This window comes from Mustelus asterias, chromosome 3, assembly GCF_964213995.1.
Source record: "Mustelus asterias chromosome 3, sMusAst1.hap1.1, whole genome shotgun sequence".
NCBI classification, from domain to species: domain Eukaryota; kingdom Metazoa; phylum Chordata; class Chondrichthyes; order Carcharhiniformes; family Triakidae; genus Mustelus; species Mustelus asterias.
Window position 1 is genome coordinate 89,884,918 of NC_135803.1, and position 17,860 is coordinate 89,902,777.

At 44.0% G+C, this 17,860-nt stretch overlaps 1 protein-coding gene and 1 pseudogene across 1 annotated transcript in view; one reads left to right on the plus strand and one right to left on the minus strand.

Moving 5' to 3' along the window:
* cacna2d2a (calcium channel, voltage-dependent, alpha 2/delta subunit 2a) overlaps positions 1–17,860 on the minus strand; it is a 1,197,503-nt gene that overhangs the window by 9,165 nt on the left and 1,170,478 nt on the right. The window lies entirely within an intron of this gene.
* Positions 14,221–15,926, plus strand: LOC144484564 (dynamin-like GTPase OPA1, mitochondrial pseudogene; annotated as a pseudogene).

Below are 17,860 nucleotides of genomic sequence, written 5' to 3' on the forward strand. Positions count from 1 at the left end.
TAGGGAAGGTTTAAACTAGTTTAGCAGGGGTTTGGAAACCTCAGCACGGGTTCAGAAAGGAGAGAAGAAAGTTGGTAATGGAAGGCAGAAAATGAATATGTGATTGTAGAAGACAGGAAAGGCTAGAAATTAGACAAGGGTCTGAAAGCACTTAACAGTGTATTGAAAATGGTTCAGAGATTTAATAAAGGTATTCAAAATAATGAAAGTCTAGACAGAGAGCAACTATTACCTTTGGCAGAGGGTTGATAATCAAGGTGATGGGCAAAGAACCAATGATGAAATGAGGCAAAACTTTTTTTTTATACAGTGACTGGTTAGGAATACAATAGTGGAGAGGGTGGTGGAGACAGATTCAATCATAGCCTTCAAAAGAGAATTCAATAAACAAATGAAGAGGAAACATTTGCAGGGCTATGGGGAAGGGTGGGAGAGTGGTACTAGCTGATTTGCTCTTGCAGAGAGCTAGTATGAACATGAAGGGATGAATGGCCTTGTTTTGTGTTGTAACCATTCTGCGATTCCATATTTCAGTGTGAAGGACTCTCGTGATTAAGGCAGATGAGCTGAGGGCACAGCGAGGCACTTCAAAATATATGATTTATGAAATGTGATTCAAAGGGCAGGATTGACAACTCATTCCTGGTTGTAGGGTTTTCAGACAGGAGACAGAGGAATAAAAAGGGAGGGGGGGTCGCAATATTGCTTAAAGAAATAATTACAGCTGTGAAGAGGGATGATACCCTAGAAGGATCTGCAAATAAGGCCAGAGACATTAAATTGAAGAACAAAAATGGGGCAATCGTGCTATTCGGAGTATACCATTGACCTCAAACAGTCAGAGGGATATAAAAGTGCAAGAATGTTAGCAAATTGCTGTGAAACGCTAAAAACAATAGGACAGTAAAAGTAGGGAATTTCAGACATCATTACACACTGGGATAAATTCATAGCAAAAGTGTAGGGGGCACAGAATTCTTAAAACACATACAGGGGAACCTTTTTGGCCAGTATGTAGCAAGCCCAACAAGAGAAGGGCAGTTGTGGCCTTAGTTTTTGGGAATGAATCTGAGCAGGTAGAATATCATATTGGTGAAAGTGATCATAATTCATTTAGATGTAGAGTAGTTATAGAAAAGCATGAAACTTAACTTCTTAAGGATCACATTTCAGCTTTTTACTAAAGCTGAAATGTGATTCAGCTAAAGTGGACTGGAAGCAGCTAGTTGATGGTAAATCAGTGTCAGAATAGTGGAAGGCAGTAAAGGAGGAGAAATTGAAAGCTCAAAACACGTATGGTTCTTCAAAGAAATTCCTAAGTCCAGAGGCCCCTTGGATGTCAAAGAGGGTACAGGGTAGCATAAGGCATAAAAGGGAATCTCATGTCAGACATCAAGAGCTCAACACTGCAGTCTCAGGAACGATAGACAATGTAGTGGTAAATGTAGAAAGGAATTAGGAAAACAAGGAAAGAGCATGAGAAATATTGACAAGATCAAAGAAAAACCAAATTTGTTTTGTAACCACACCAAAAACAAGTCAATAAGCAAGGAAAGAGTATGACCCTTGTCTGTGGGGACAGGAAACCTGAGTGTGGTTCTGAAAGAATATTTTGTGTCTGTTTTCACAAAAGTGGGGGACAATGAAGATATTGTCCTTTAGGAAGAGGAATGTGTCATATTGCATGGGATGAACACAGAGAGCTGGATTTTCATGTCTGTCCAGAAATTTCCCAGCATGTTCACCTTGGGATAAAGTATCTTGAGATTTTCATTCAGGGGAGGTGGGTGTGTAAAGGAGTTGGATCCATTAACCCTGGAAACAGTTCGGAAGCATCCACAGGGGCTGCCAAGTGCTAGTTTAAAGGCTTGCCTTTGTTCTCCGAGACTTGGTTCCAGATGTTTTGTTCAATATTAGTTCCTCACTGACCCTTCACATCTCCTCACCCTCATGCACTCCCCATGACCCATCAATGCCAATACATGTCAGACCATGCCCTTCCACCCATTCCCCAGAGCCATTCATACCATCCATGCCAAACCATGCGCCTCCACCCACCGCCACTCCACCCCCTTCACCAACCCCCAAATGGCCTCTCATACCCTCCATGTCAACACATAACACTTGGATGCCCATTCACCCCATAAGCATTCTGTACAGAACCAGTGAACCCTATAACAATGGCATGTGTGGAAAAGCTTTTTTAAAAAATCAAAAAACCTTTTAAAAAACTGCTATTACCAGAACATTATTAAACGGTAAATCAGCCAGACCTTTAAAATATCAATGCAGAAAGTAAAAGCACACAGCACTTCTTTATCTCATGTAAATAAACACTGAGCCATTGACAAATAGATTGAAGACAAAAAAGACGTTGCAAGGACTGAAGAAATTAACTATGATAAAAATTTGAAAGACTGGAGCTGTTTTCTTTGGAACAGAAGAACCTGAGAGAAACTTAATGGCAGTGTATAAAATAATGAGAGCCCTAGATAAAGTGCATAGGAAGGACTGAATTCTGTTAGTAGAGAGGTTAACAACCAGAGAGCATAGATTTAAATTGATAGAAGGTATAGAAAGAGGTTGAGGAGTGTTCCATTTCACCCTGAGGGTGGTGGGGCTGTCTGGAACCCATTAGCTGTCAGGGTGGTAGAGGCAGGAACTCTCAGTACTTGGATATGAACTTCTCGGCTACAAATGCCATAAATGTTTCTGTCTTCCGCTGCTTCATCAACGACCTTCCTTCTATCATAAGGTCAGAAGAGGGATTTTTGCAAATAATTGCACAACGTTCAGCACCATACATGACTTCTCAGATACTGAAGCAGTCTGTGTCCACATGAAGCAAGACCTGGTCTCAAATCCACCTCTCCCCATGTCACTTTATCCTTTTTTAATTAGAATTATATCTATCTCCTTCTTGAAACCATTCAACGATTAAGATTCCACCACCCTATGGGGCAGCAATTATCACAAATTCCCCATCCTCTGCGAGAAGTTCCTCCTTATCTCAGGTTTAAATCTACCGCCTCTCAATCTATACCTGTGACCTCTTGTTCTAGAGGAAACATTTGGTCTACATTTACTTTATCAATTCCTTTTAAAATTTTATATACGTTGATCAGATCCCCTCTCATCCTTCTAAACTCCAGTGAGTATAAACCCAAACTGTTTAATTTCTTCTCATACATCAACCCTTTCATCCCCTTGAGTGTCGGCAATGATCATCTTTAATAAGAGGGAACTTAATCATCTCCCTTTGACAATTAATAGCATTACCATCACTGAATCTCCCCCTATCAACATCTTAGGGGTTACCATTGGCCAGGATCTTAATAGGACCAGCCATATAATTACTGTATGCGCAAGAGCAAGTCAAAGGGAGCTAGGGATTCTGCAGCAAGTAACTCATCTCCTAACTCTCCAAAGCATGTCCACCATCTCCAATGGTGGAATAATCTCCAATTGCCTGGATAAGTGCAGCTCCAATAACACTCAGGAAACTCAATGCCATTCAGGACAAAGCAGCCCCACTTGATTGGTACCCCGTTCACCACCTTCAACATTCACTTCCTCCACCACTGACATACAATGACAGCAGTGAGTACCATTTACAAAATGCATTGCAGCAACTCACCAAGCTTCCTTCAAAAGAACTCTCCAAACTTTCAACCTCGACTATCTAAAAGGATAAGGGCAGCAGATGCATGGAAACACCACCACCTGCAAGTTCCTTCCAAGTCACTCACCATCCTGACTTGGAACTATTTCGCTGTTCCTTCACTGTCACTGGGTCAAAATTCTGGTACTCCCTTTGTTACAGCACTGTGGGTGTATCTACACCAAATGGACTGCAGCAGTTTAAGAAAGCAGCACAAGCGCAACAAAGGCTGGCCTTGCCTGTGAAACTCACATTCTATGCAAGAATAAAAAAATGTTTCTTCCTTTTCCCTCTTCCATTCTTTCTTTCCATCAAAAAGTTTGAAGACAGAGAAACCTTATTCTCTAAGGCAGTCAGAAGGAGGGACAGGGAGACTAGTCAGTAATAGGTTGTTAGTTCAGACACCATTTATGTGTAAGGTTAGTCAATTAAAGATGCATCTCATTGGAAAACTGTTCTTTGTCCTATTATATATTTCTTGTATCATAACCAGTTTACAATAAAGTGGTTCAAGAAGGTAGCTCACCACCACCTTCTCATTGGCAATTAGGGATGAGCAATAAATGTTGACATAGCCACAACACCCTATTTTGATGAAAATAATTTTTAAAAATCAGATTCACCTGACTAGAATCCATCTATTGTTATGATTCCCAGGTCATGCTATTGTTTACAACTGGATGTTGGACAGTAAAGATACACTCAGATATTAAGAGACACAAGGTCCTAAACAACAGACTGGGAATGGTGAGTAAAGCAAATTACTGCAGATGCTGGAATCTGAAACCAAAAGAGAAAATGCTGGAAAATCTCAGCAGGTCTGGCAGCTTCTGTAAGGAGAGAAAAGAGCTGATGTTTTGAGTCCAGACGACCCTTTGTCAAAGTATCAAGTGTATATGAGAGTTCCATAAGATTGTTAGAAGTGTAATTACAGTTTCATTTCCACATGGCTCCATGTTTGCCCTACGTAGATACTGGGTAAGTAGCTATGGAGGTGGCATTGGGCATGGTGTGTGGATGAGGGCATCTGCTAGCATGCAGTAGGTATGGGGAATGGGTGGTATGGTAAGGGGATTTGCAGAATGAGGGCTAGATGGCCTAACAGCTTCTAAATCACCTGGGACTAAGTTGCAAAGGACCAAGGCAGGTCTTCTAACCTGCCCACCTCAAAACTCAGCAACCCCCGTGGCCACCTCCGATCTGCCTGACTCCATCCCATCCCCACAGGGTGTAACAGGGCCCTTTAAATCTAGATAGGTTTGTCAGGTCACAAAATTTCCAAACTCGAGCTGCCTGCCTAGGTAGAAACAATCCAAATTGATTCTACATGGTCATGTGCCCATTTTTAGTTAGGACTGAGCAGTGTTTTCAGACCCAACATTGATCAGAGTAATATTGTTTCTGAAATCAGAGGTTTTTCCTGTGGATTTTACTTTTGTGTTCTATGGACGAGATTTTTTTCATGACTTGGGAAAGTCTTTAACTAGGTACGTTGTGTCTTCCTGAAGAAAGTGAAATGCATTGTTTCAGACCTAGCTTTTAGCTGAATTAACCTTCAGAAAGAATATCATTTATATGGTCCTAAGGCTGAAAAATAGATGGGATTGTGGGTGTTGTGGAACATTGCATTTCAAAGCCATTCTGATCTATTCTGAAAGTTTGGTTGGATTGGTGGACCTGACACTATTGACGAGCTATTTGGTAACATCCATAGGACATTCCAAGGTAATTGGTATTGATTTGGAAATATCAACGGAGGTATTGCATCTAGTGGAAACATTATTGATCATTTTGTCTCCAAGCTTGTGATTTGAAGCATGAGGATTTTCTACAAATGTTAGAATGTTTCTGTTCATTTCATTGCAGTTCAGTAATTTAAATATTGATAGATGGGTAACAAGGAACCAGGCACAGGTGAACTATTTCTTTGACATTCTTCAACTAATTTGAAAATAATATAAGATTGAAAACTATCTGTAAAGATTCATACTGTGGATCATTGTAACCTGGCTAGAGTTAATCAATGGAGCTAATTATCACTTGGAGAGTTGTTACATGTTACGTTGTAAAACATTTGTTAATATTGGATTGCATACCATTTGGATTCTGTGGGACTGAGTCTGGGTTGGATTGTATGTGGCTGACACAGTTGGGGTTGCAGAATCAAAGAACAAGGAACAGTACAGCCCAGGAACAGGCCCTTCAAGCCCATCATACTGCGCCAACAAATCATAGAATGTTCTAGCTAAGAAGGAAATAATTTGGTCCATCGTGTCTGTGCTGTAGGTTACAGAAATTTAATTTATATAGAGCTATTAATGTAATGAAACATTAACACAATAACATTACAAACTAAAGGATGGCACCTAAGTACCAAAGTGCGATACAAGACATGTAAGGAGATATCAGGTCTGATGACTAAAAGCCTGATCAAGGAGGTTGGTTTTTAGGAACATACAAATATTAAAAATGTAGGCCATTTGGCCCCTTGAACCTTTTCCAACATTCAATAAGATTTTCACTGACCTATTTGTGTTTCTAATTCTACATTTCCTTCTATTCCCATTAACCTTTGATTCCTAAGTCTCCCTTACAAATATTCAATGACCCCGCTTCCATTGCCTTCTAAAGCAGAGAGTTCCAAAGTCACTAAACATCTGAGAGAAAAAATTCTCCTCATCTCTGTCCTAAAATGGTGACTTCTAATTTTAGAAGTGCCACTTAATTCTGGACTCACTGACAAGAGGAAACATCCTTTCCACATTCACCTTGATAAGACCATTTAGGATCTTACATACTTCAATCAACCACCCCGCACTCTTCTAAACTCCAGTGGAAACATGCCCAGTCTGTCCAACACAAATAGGAAATGCTGGAAAAACTCAGCAGGTCTGACAGCATCTGTGGAGAGCTAACATTTCGAGACTGTCAGAGCAGATATCGGCGCATGTGCAGTGGCCCCACATTGCCGGTCTCCAGATCGCTGCTCTTCCCGATCGCTGGCCAGTCCCGCAACCCCCCATCGCTGGACTTGCAGAGCCCCCAAACCCTGATCGCTGGCCTCCCAGACCTCCCTGGGCCAGCCCCGAAGTCCCTCCCCCCCCGCCCTGGTAGCCCCGACAACCCCCCCCCACACACACACACACCTGGATGGCCAGCCCTGATCCCCGTCCTCCCTACCTCTACGTCAATCCCGAATGCAGAATGGCAGCGGGACACCCCACGCCCAACGAATGCCTCCCAATAGGCCCCACCCCCTTGGCACTGACCGATGCCCAGTGGGCAGTGCCAAGGTGCCCCTTGGGCATTGCCAGTTTGCCTCCTTGGGCAGTGCCAGGCTGCCACTGCCCAAGGGGCACCCCTCTTACCCCATGGGGAGGCCTCAATGGCCTATGTTCCCTTCTAGTAGAGAGCAGCTGTAAACCTCACTGGAGTGAACCAGTCCCGGCTAACGTTTCAAGACTGTCAGAGCAGATATCGGCGCATGTGCAGTGGCCCCACATTGCCGGCCTCCAGATCATTGCTCTTCACGATCACTGGCCAGCCCCACAACCCCCCATCACTGGCCCTGGCAGGGTGGGGGGGCGGGGGGGGGGGGGGGGGGGGGGGGGGGGTGAGGGGGAGGCAACGCTAGCCAGCCCGGAGACTTCAGTCCTGGGCCCGCTAATGACATGGAAATGAAGATTTCCATATTATAACCAACTCTGCACCAGAATGACACTGGAAATCTTCAGCTAGGAGATGCGCGGAGGCCGAGGCACCCAGTGGAAAGTCCGCGAAATGGCCTTCGCTGATATCTCCTGGCGAGCAGCACAGCGGGCTGGGAGAATCGCCTTCTATGACTTCAGGTATTCTGTGGGTGGAAAAACATTGGTGTAATCTTTCAGTGGTAGCATGCGATGTCAGAGACATGACCTCAAAAACATCCATCCACTTAGAATGTGCATCAACAATGAACAGAAACATTGTGCCCATGAATGGACCAACATAATCAATAAGGACAGATACCCAAGGGTGCAGTGGTGCTGCAGCAGGCAACCTTTGTTGCAATTGGCACTGTTCATGGTGCTTGACTAGGTTACCAATATCGGCATCAATGCTAGGCCACCACACAACTTTGAGATGCCGGGATGAGCACGATTAATTCCATTAGAAGCGGCTCTCTGCCTGGTGCAGGGATGACTACTCTTGCTCCCCAGAGTATGGTGCCATCCTGGCAACTCAATTCATCCCTGTGGGTAACAAATGGGTTTATTTCTTCAGAAGTTGGCTCATAGGCCCAACCTGTAAGTATCTTGTGTCTCACTTTGGACAGAAGTGCATCCCGACTGGTCCAGTACTTGATTTGCTTTGCCGAAGCGGGCAATGTGTCCAGAAAATTCAATGACATGACAATTTCCTGTGGTTCAGGAGCAGCTGTAACACTTTCTTCTAAAGGTAGGTGGCTAAGTGCATCCGCATTCGTTGTGTGTTCCAGGTTGGTACTTGAATGTATATTCGTAGGCAGACAGAACTAATGCCCAACATTGAATTCTTGCTGATATGATTGGAGCAATAGCCTTGTCTACTTTAAAAAGCTCCGAAAGCTAATGGTATGTGCTACCAAATAAACCTGTTGGACTTTAACCTGGTATTGTGAGACTTCTTACCCTACTTTAAAAAGACCCCAAGAGCAGTTTGTAATCAGAAGCATTGGTAACGTGCCTACCCTATAGGTACTGGTGGAAATTCTTGATACCTAAAACTCCTTCTTTCTTGTGAGCTGCCTTTATCGACCTCTGAGAGGGTTCTTGAGATACAGCCTACTGACTGCTCACATGCTCTGTAACACTCGTGCACCTTTTTCAGCAGTTTCCATTGCCAGTGCTATCTCCATTGCTTGTTTAAAATTTATATCGACATCTGCAAGTAATCTCCATTGAATCGCCTCGTCATTCACTCTGAAGACTAATTTCTCCTAGAACATGTCATTCAAGGTGGTTCCTAAATTGCAATACTCCAAAATCTGTTTCAATTCAGTGATATAAGTTGCAATCATTTAGCCTGGATCTCTCCTCCTTGAATTAAACTTGACTCTCCAGAGATGGTTTAGGCTGGAAATGTGACTTCACCAATTCCGCTAGCTCACTGAATGATTTGGACTTGAGGTGGTGAGACTGTGAAACAGGTTATAAGTTTTGGTTCCACACACTCAGGAGAACTGCCTTGTACTTCACTTCCTCCTCTGCTTTGATTGGAAGTAATACCCAAGTTGCTCTACGTATTGTGTGCAGTCCTCTGCTGAGGATTCAAACAGATTTATCATTCCAAAGTTGGTAAGTATTCTTTATTTTTCTTAACTTCACTGAAAACTTAATGCTCTCAGTCTGAGGATCTTTTTTTTAACCTTTGTTGCCAAATGCTTATTAACCATTTTACAGAAAACACAACTTGTTTATTTACAGTTTAAAACTATACAGAGGCCTGTAGCCTCGTGGCTGCAATCAGCTCCCGAGATGACTCTGGGTACAGAACCCGCGCTTACCAGGGTGATCTCCCACCCTGCTCCCTGATTGGTTCCTCAGGTCAGGTGATCCTTACTCTGCAGATTGATGCTTAAAGGGACAATCACCACAGGTCACTACTAACAAAATTCTCTCCCACTGATACCCCTTCAACCTACCCAGACAAATAGAAGAAAAGAGAGAGGGAGACAGAAAGAAATTGAATCCTTTTATCTATGTTAAAGGATTGGTCTACCAAATTGTCAATAAAAGTTACTTGAATGAAAAATCCTTCCTCTCCTTTGTTGTGATAGTTCACCACTTTACCTTATCTATCCAGCTTTGGTCTCTGCTGTTCATACTAAACAAAAAAATTAAGTTAGAATCAGGGTGTATCCTGCTCTAATAGCTTCCCACTGCCATATTGACCATGTCAAAGTACTGAATTAGAGGTCCAATTTGATAATCCATCAAACTCTCCTACTGAACGTTCTAAGTGGTTTATTCTGGCTATGTATTTTTGTCAGCTGAAACCTGATCTCTTAGCAATATCAGAAAAACAAAATGAAGAATCCCTTCACTCTGATGGGTGTAATAGGAGGCAGACGTATCCAACATTCAATCTGCCTGAGTTCGGTCAAGAGTTTTGTTGATCCTTAGTAAAGCCACCAATAGCAGGATGTAATAGCTCAGGATGTAATGTTTGGTTCGGGTGTATTGTAAGACCCTGTTTGAATGAAGATATTACATCAATTTACTTGCATGGAACTGAAGTCTCATTTCAATCTTCATACATGCATGGGTGTAAGAGCTGAAAAAAGGTAAGATGAGAGTGACTTCCCTTAACAACAAGACAACGGGGGTGATTCTCCTATCCCGTTGCGCTAATTTTCTAGCGCAGCGGGCCAGGGAGATTCTCGCATCGGCCAATTCGCGGGGTTCACATGCGCGTTTGCGCCCCGTTTGCATCTCCCAACCTAGGTTTTTTGGCGGTGAAGGAACCGCACCAAAAATCAGCGTGACTGCCATTTGCATGCTTTTACATACCTTAGGATCTGATTAGCGTATCTGAGACAACAATCACTGCCCTCGTTAGCATCTCCCACCTCTGTGGCATGATTTCACTCTGGCGCGGTTTACACGAGGTATCCCAAGGCTTTTTATACCTATATAAAGAGCAAGAGGGTAGCCAGGGAGAGGGTTGGCCCACTCAAGTACAAGGGAGGAAATCTATGCATGGAGCCAGAGGAAATGGGCGAGGTATTAAATGAATACTTTGCGTCAGTATTCACCGAAGAGAAGGACTTGGTGGATGATGAGTCTGGGAAAGGATGTGTAGATAGTTTGAGTCATGTTGAGATCAAAAAGGAGGAGGTATTGGGGTTCTTGAGAAACATTAAGGTAGGCAAGTCCCCAGGGCCTGATGGGATATACCCCAGAATACTGAGAGAGGCAAGGGAGGAAATTGCAGGGGCCTTGAGAGAAATCTTTGTATCCTCACTGGCTACAGGGAAGGTCCCTGAGGAGTGGAGAAAAGCCAATATTTGTTCCTTTGTTTAAGAAGGGTAGCAAGAATAATCCAGGTAATTACAGGCTGGTGAGCCTGTACATCAGTGGTTGGGAAATTATTGGAGAGGATTCTTTGAGATAGGATTCTTTGAGATAGGATTTATTCCCACTTGGAAATAAGTGGACGAATTAGTGAGAGGCAACATGGTTTTGTGAAGGGAGGTCGTGTCTCACGAACGTGATTGAGTTTTTCGAGGAAGTGACGAAGGTGATTGATGAGGGTAGGGCAGTGGATGTTGTCTACATGGACTTCAGTAAGGCCTTTGACAAGGTCCCTCATGGCAGACTGGTGCAGAAGGTGAAGTCGCATGGGATCAGGGGTGACCTGGTAAGGTGGATACAAAACTGGCTCGGTCAAAGAAGACAGAGGGAGCAGTGGAAGGGTACGTTTCTGAATGGAGGGCTGTGACAAGTGGTGTTCCTCAGGGATCAGTGCTGGGACCTTTGCTGTTTGTAATATATATAAATGATTTGGAGGAAAATGTAACTGGTTTGATTAGTAAGTTTGCGGACGACACAAAGGTTGGTGGATTTGCGGATAGCGATGAGGACCATCAGAGGATACAGCAGGATATAGATCGGTTGGCGACTTGGGCAGAAAGGTGGCAGATGGAGTTTAATCCGGACAAATGTGAGGTCATGCATTTTGGAAGGTCTAATACAGATAGGAAATATACAGTAAATGGCAGAACCCTTCAGAGTATTGATAGGCAGAGGGATCTGGGTGTACAGGTACACAGCTCACTGAAAGTGGCAATGCAGATGGAGAAGGTAGTCAAGAAGGCATACGGCATGCTTGCCTTCATTGGCCGGGGCACTGAATTTAAAAATTGGCAAGTTATGTTGCAGCTTTATAGAACCTTAGTTAGGCCGCACTTGGAATATAGTGTTCAATTCTGGTCGCCACACTACCAGAAGGATGTGGAGGCTTTGGAGAAGGTACAGAAAAGATTTACCAGGATGTTACCTGGTATGGAGGGTATTAGCTATGAGGAGAGATTGAAGAAACTTGGTTTGTTCTCACTGGAGCGGTTGAGGGGCGACCTGATAGAAGTCTACAAGATTATGAGAGGCATGGACAGAGTGGATAGTCAGAAGCTTTTTCCCAGGGTGGAAGAGTCAATTACTCAGGGGCATAGGCTTAAGGTGCAAGGGGCAAGGTTTAAAGGAGATATACAAGGCAGATTTTTTACACAGAGAGTGGTGGGTGCCTGGAACTTGTTGCTGGGGGAGGTAGTGGAAGCGGATACGGTTGTGACTTTTAAGGGGCGTCTGGACAAATGCATGAATAGGATGGGAATAAAAGGATATGGTCCCCAGAAGGGTAGGGAGTTTTAGTTAAGTCGAGCAGCATGGTCGGTGCAGGCTTGGAGGGCCAAAGGGCCTGTTCCTGTGCTGTAATTTTCTTTGTTCTTTGTATGTAAAAGTCGTGAGTTGGCGTGGCAGCATTGAATAAGAGTAAGGAGGTAAATTTGATGGAACTGCAACCCCTCGAGTGCTGGGGAGGTTGGAGGCAGAGCCTGGAGTTTTGCTGCTCGCTGTGCGGAGCTTCCTGCTGATGTTCAGGTTCTGTGTCCTGGGCCTCAGCGGCGTAGCTAGAGGGGGAGCAGGGGGAGCGACCGCTCCCCCTGAGCACATTCTTCAAAAGTGGCACCTTTTCAACGGGGTGTTCCTCACGGGCCCCTCAGATCTCTTCCCGTGATCTGAAGTCCTCGGTCCGTGTACTGCAATCGCGGGATGCGATACAGATGCGGGGACTTCAGGCAGCGAGGACGGCATGCAATCTCCCGAGAGGGCATGCAATCACGAGGATAATTGCAGAGGCCGCGAAGGGCATAAATATGCAGCCACCGCGATGAACGGGCAGTCGAGACCAAGCATCCCTCGCCGACGGAATTCACCAGCCGAGATTGGGTGAGTAAATAGATTTGGTGATTATCACTTGAAGAATTTAAACCACTACAGAGTCCAACATTGGCAGCTTTAATTTTAATAAACCGGCTCATTTAAGTACATAGCAAAGATCAAGAACAAGAGTATGACATCGCAGGAATGGTTTAGTGAAAATATTCGGCGCGTAATTTATAGTTTTAGTCACCATTCATTCAATACTGTGTATCATTAGAATTAACTACTCCAAAGCTGAACTAGAATTTGGCACCTTGTATCTCTCAGTTTGCATGAACATTTGATTGCTTTGTCCATTTTAAGCACTGGTTATTTTGAGCTAGCTGTGTCTCGAGCATAGCCAATGAATTAATGAGTTTACGGAAGCGACATGATTGCCAGTTTATGGAGGGTACAAGTGCACATGCCCTGCCACGCGTGCTCAGCGGGAGCAAAGTGAGAAAGGTGATATGGATTAAACAACGAAACATAGGAAAACTACAGCACAATACAGGCCCTTCAGCCCACAAAGTTGTGCCGAACATGTCCCTACCTTAGCGATTACTAGGCTTACCTATAACCCTCTATCTTTCTAAGTTCCATGTACTTATCTAAAAGTCTCTTAGAAGACCCTATCGAGTCCGCCTCCACCACCGTTGGATTACAGGGTTGTTCAGTTTAATATATGGCAAATATATTGCAAAAGCAAGTTTAAGTTGCTTTTTCGTTTTATTATGAGGGTGTTATATGTCTATTGTTAAGATTGCCTGGAAAAACTATCATAGATTTTTTTTTTTCTGATAAGGAATGCCATGGAGAAAAACACTAAGAAGAAGAAACTATCTGGATGGGACAGAAAGAAGATGAAAGAAGTTGCAAATCGAGAAAAAGAATCGTCAAAATGTCAGAGATTGGACACCTACTTTTCATTCGGCAAGCACACGACGTCCGCTGCGTCAGAGGTGGAACCCTCTGAAGACTTGCTACCTACCTTCAGCCCAGGAGATGGAGACGGTGCACAGGCCGTTGTGGTTGCACCTGAGGTGGAACCCTCTAAAGACTTGCTAGTACCTACTTTCATCCTTGGGGCTGGTGACAGCACCCTGGCTGCTGCGGCTGCACAGGTGGTGGAAGTGGAGCCCCTAGAAGATGTGACCACTTCAGCAGACTATCGTCCAGAGGACGGTGATGACACAGTAAGACTATGGGCATGATTTTACCAAAACTTCACGCCCATTTTCGGGCATGAAATCGTGGTAAAGTTGGGCGTCGGGCCTATACCGCGATCTGCACTCGATTCCGAGAGATCGCGGCTTTACCGACACCCGATTTGGGCGCGGGTCCGGCCCGCGCCCGAATCGGGCAGCCTGACAATTTAAATGCATTAGCATGCATTTAAATCGACTTAATGAACCGTGTGCCCAACCCTACCGCCAAATCCCACTTTACTGTCTTTTGGCCCGTTCCGGATCCACGCTTTTAGCGACCTGCCGAATAAAAGTCCGAAGCGGATTTCTATTCTGCAGGGGAACCTCTGAAGTGAGTCCATCTGGCTCACCAAGTCAGTTACAATACTGCGTACAGCATCAACTGAACCATCTTGGATACAAAGGATAATGAATGGTACTGGTCGATCTTCCTGGTGTTATCAGTACTGTAACACCAGGAATGGCTGCCGACACCAGGATTTAATTTCTAGCATAACCCCCAAGGCTTACATGCAGAACCCCAATGCCATTATCCTTTGTATCCAAGATGGTTCAGTAGATGCTGAACGCAGTATTGTAACTGACTTGGTGAGCCAGATGGACCCACAAGGCAGAGGGACCATCTTTGTGTTGACCAAAGTGGGTCTAGCTGAGAAAAACCTAGCCAGTCCAAGTCAGATTCAACAAATTGTGGAAGGCAAGTTGTTTCCAATGAAGGCTTTGGGTTACTTTGTAGTTGTTACCGGTAGAGGCAACACCAATGAAGCTATTGATCCCATAAAAGATTATGAAGGAGAGTTCTTTCAGAATTCAAAATTGTTGAAGACAGGGATGCTGAAAACACATCAAGTGACAACTACGAACTTGAGCCGAGCAGTTTCAGACTGTTTCTGGAAGATGGTGCGCGAGTCTGTGGAACAACAGGCTGATTCATTTAAAGCTACTCGCTTCAACCTTGAAACTGAATGGAAGAACGACTATCCTCGGCTGAGGGAACTCGACAGGAATGAACTGTACGAGAAGGCGAAGAATGGAATTCTGGATGAAGTGATCAGCTTAGGTCAGGTTACTCCAAAACACTGGGAAGAGATTCTACAAAGGAAACTGTGGGAAAGAGTCTCTACACATGTGATAGAGAATATTTACCTTCCTGCTGCCCAGTCTGTGAATTCAGGCACATTCAATACCACAGTGGACATCAAGCTCAAGCAGTGGACTGACAAACAGTTGCCTCACAAAGCAGTAGAGGTTGCTTGGGGAACCTTGGAGGATGAATTTGCTCGATTTATGTCAGAGCACAAAGGGAAGGACCATGATGATATCTTTGACAAACTAAAACATGCTGTTAAAGATGAAAGTATAAAACGTCACAGATGGGGTGAGCAGGTTGAAGACAGTCTGCGAGTCATCCAGCACAATGCTTTAGAAGATCGTTCCATATCTGACAAACAGCAGTGGGATGCAGCTATCCATTTCCTGGAAGAAACCTTGCAAACCCGTCTTCGAGATACTGAATCTGTGATTCGTGATATGGTGGGGCCAGATTGGCAAGAAAGGTGGTTCTACTGGAAATCACGGTCTCCAGAACAGCATGTTCGAAGTGAAACCAAAACCGAACTGGAACGGCTGCTAAACATCACTGAGGAACATACAGCTTATCTTGCTAACGATGAAGTTACAACAGTTCGTAAAAACCTGGAGGCCAAAAATGTAGATGTGGACACCATTCTGATTAAAGATACTTGGCAACAAGTTTGCCGAAAACACTTCCTAATGGAATCGCTGAACCATTGTAATCTTTGCAGAAGAGGTTTCCACTATTACCAAAGGCATTTTGTAGATTCTGAGCTTGAATGCAATAATGTTATCCTGTTCTGGCGCATTTAGCGAATGCTAGCTATTACAGCAAACACACTCCGACAACAGCTAACAAATACTGAAGTGAGACGCCTCGAAAAGAATGTGAAAGAAGTGTTGGAGGGTTTTGCTGATGACAATGCTAAAAAAATTCAACTGTTGACAGGAAGGAGAGTTCAACTAGCAGAGGACCTCAAAAGGGTTCGTGAGATTCAAGAGAAGTTAGAAGTATTCATTGAAACTCTTCATCAAGAAAAATAACACAGTCTCTCGTCATACACTGCCATACATCATCCCATCCTCCCACCTCCCCCCGCCAGAGGATGATCCGTCACACCCCCTCTCCTCCTCCCACCCCCCCCTCCACCAGAGGATGATCCGTCACGCCCCCTCTCCTCCTCCCACCCCCCCCTCCACCAGAGGATGATCCGTCACGCCCCCTCTCCTCCCCCCCTCCCCACCCCCCAGATGCTCTGAGTCAGAGAGCTGCTCTCTCTGCTTTTTTCTCCCCGCCCGGGCACGCTGCTTCAGATTTTTTTTCGAACTGCGCATGCGCAGTTCAGAGCTCCGATCGGTCCGGCAGCGCTAAGCCCCGCCCACTGCGCGGATCGGACCGGAACCGGCAAATAGCGTATGGGCGCACTGGAAAGAGGATTCCAGGCTCAGATCTATTTGACGCCCAGATTTGGCACTTAGACTCAAAATGGTAAAATCAGGCCCTATGTGCGATCATTGACACACATACGGAATACCCAACAGATCCACACCTGTTTTGTGAAACACCTGATCTAGTACGTGCTCTTCTTGAGTTAGGCCCTTGTCAGCCAGGTCTTAAAGATAATTTTGACAGTTTTCCAAAAGATGAAGCTGGACGTCATTTCACTGCAACTTGGTACAAGAAACAAGTTAAAAGTGGTTGTGAAATGGATAGGTACTGGCTGGTTTACTCACCAAGAGCAAACACTATGCTTTGTTTTGCTTGTTGGTTTTTTGCAAATCGGTCGGATGGTTGGAGTGATTCAAAAACTGGTTGCAAGATTTTTGTTAAAGGTACACACAAAATTGAAAAACATGAAAAAAGTGAAAGTTACAAAAAAGCGGAGAAAAATCTTTTCCTTACCAAATTTAGTTTGTTCAACGACAGAACTGTCTTGGTTGGCCATGTAACGGCGGAAAGGAAAGAGATAGAGAAAAATAGGATGATTCTATCCCGTATTATAGATGTGGTTCTCTATTTGGGAAAACAGGGATTAGCATTCCGTGGTCATCGCGAGTATCAAGGTTTAGGTTCCCCAAGTACAAATGAAGGCAATTTTTTGGAACTTATTAAGGTGTTTGCCAAAAATGGTACATTACTGGAGCAACATTTATTACTGAGTGATCGAAATGCAACATATCTCAGCCCTGACATACAAAATGATCTGATCCAGTCCTTATCAGCCCAGGTTCTATCAAAGATAATAGCTGAAATCAAGGTGGCTAAGTACTTTGCAATAATTGTTGACTCTACTATTTTTCTCGGCAGAACTGATCAATTTTCTTTATCCTTGCGATATGTAACAGTAAACGGTGATGCAGTGGAACGATTTATACAATCCGGCGAATTACCTGGAGCAAGGGCTGAAGATTGTTTCAACGTTCTTCTTCCAGCAGTCAAAAACTTAGGGCTGTCAATAACTATGTGTTACGGTCAGTCTTACGATGGAACAAGCACCATGTTGGGTGAAATATCTGGTCTCCAAACAAAGATTAGGGAAGTTGCTCCAAATGCACTCTATACGCACTGCTGTGCACATCATTTAAATTTGGTTTTAATTGATGCAGTAAGCTCCAATATTCAAACCAAGTTGTTTTTTGGAACTCTACAAAGTGTCTATACCTTTCTTTCTGGCATTTTACCTCGCCTTTCAGTGCTAAAAGAAGAACAACGCAATCATATCAAATCTTTCGCACTGACTCTAAAGAAACTTTGTGATACTAGATGGGCGTCCAGAAAGTCAGCAGTAGAGGCAGTCTTGCAGAATTTACCAGCACTAGTAGTTGCTGTGCAAAGAATTCTGGATGGTGAGATAAAAAACTGTACTCCTAAACAGCTCGCTGAGGCAAAGGGTATGCTGGAAACGCTCAGTACTTATAAATTCTTATTTTTTCTTATGTTCTGGAGTAAAGTGCTAGACAAGGCTTTCAATTCATCC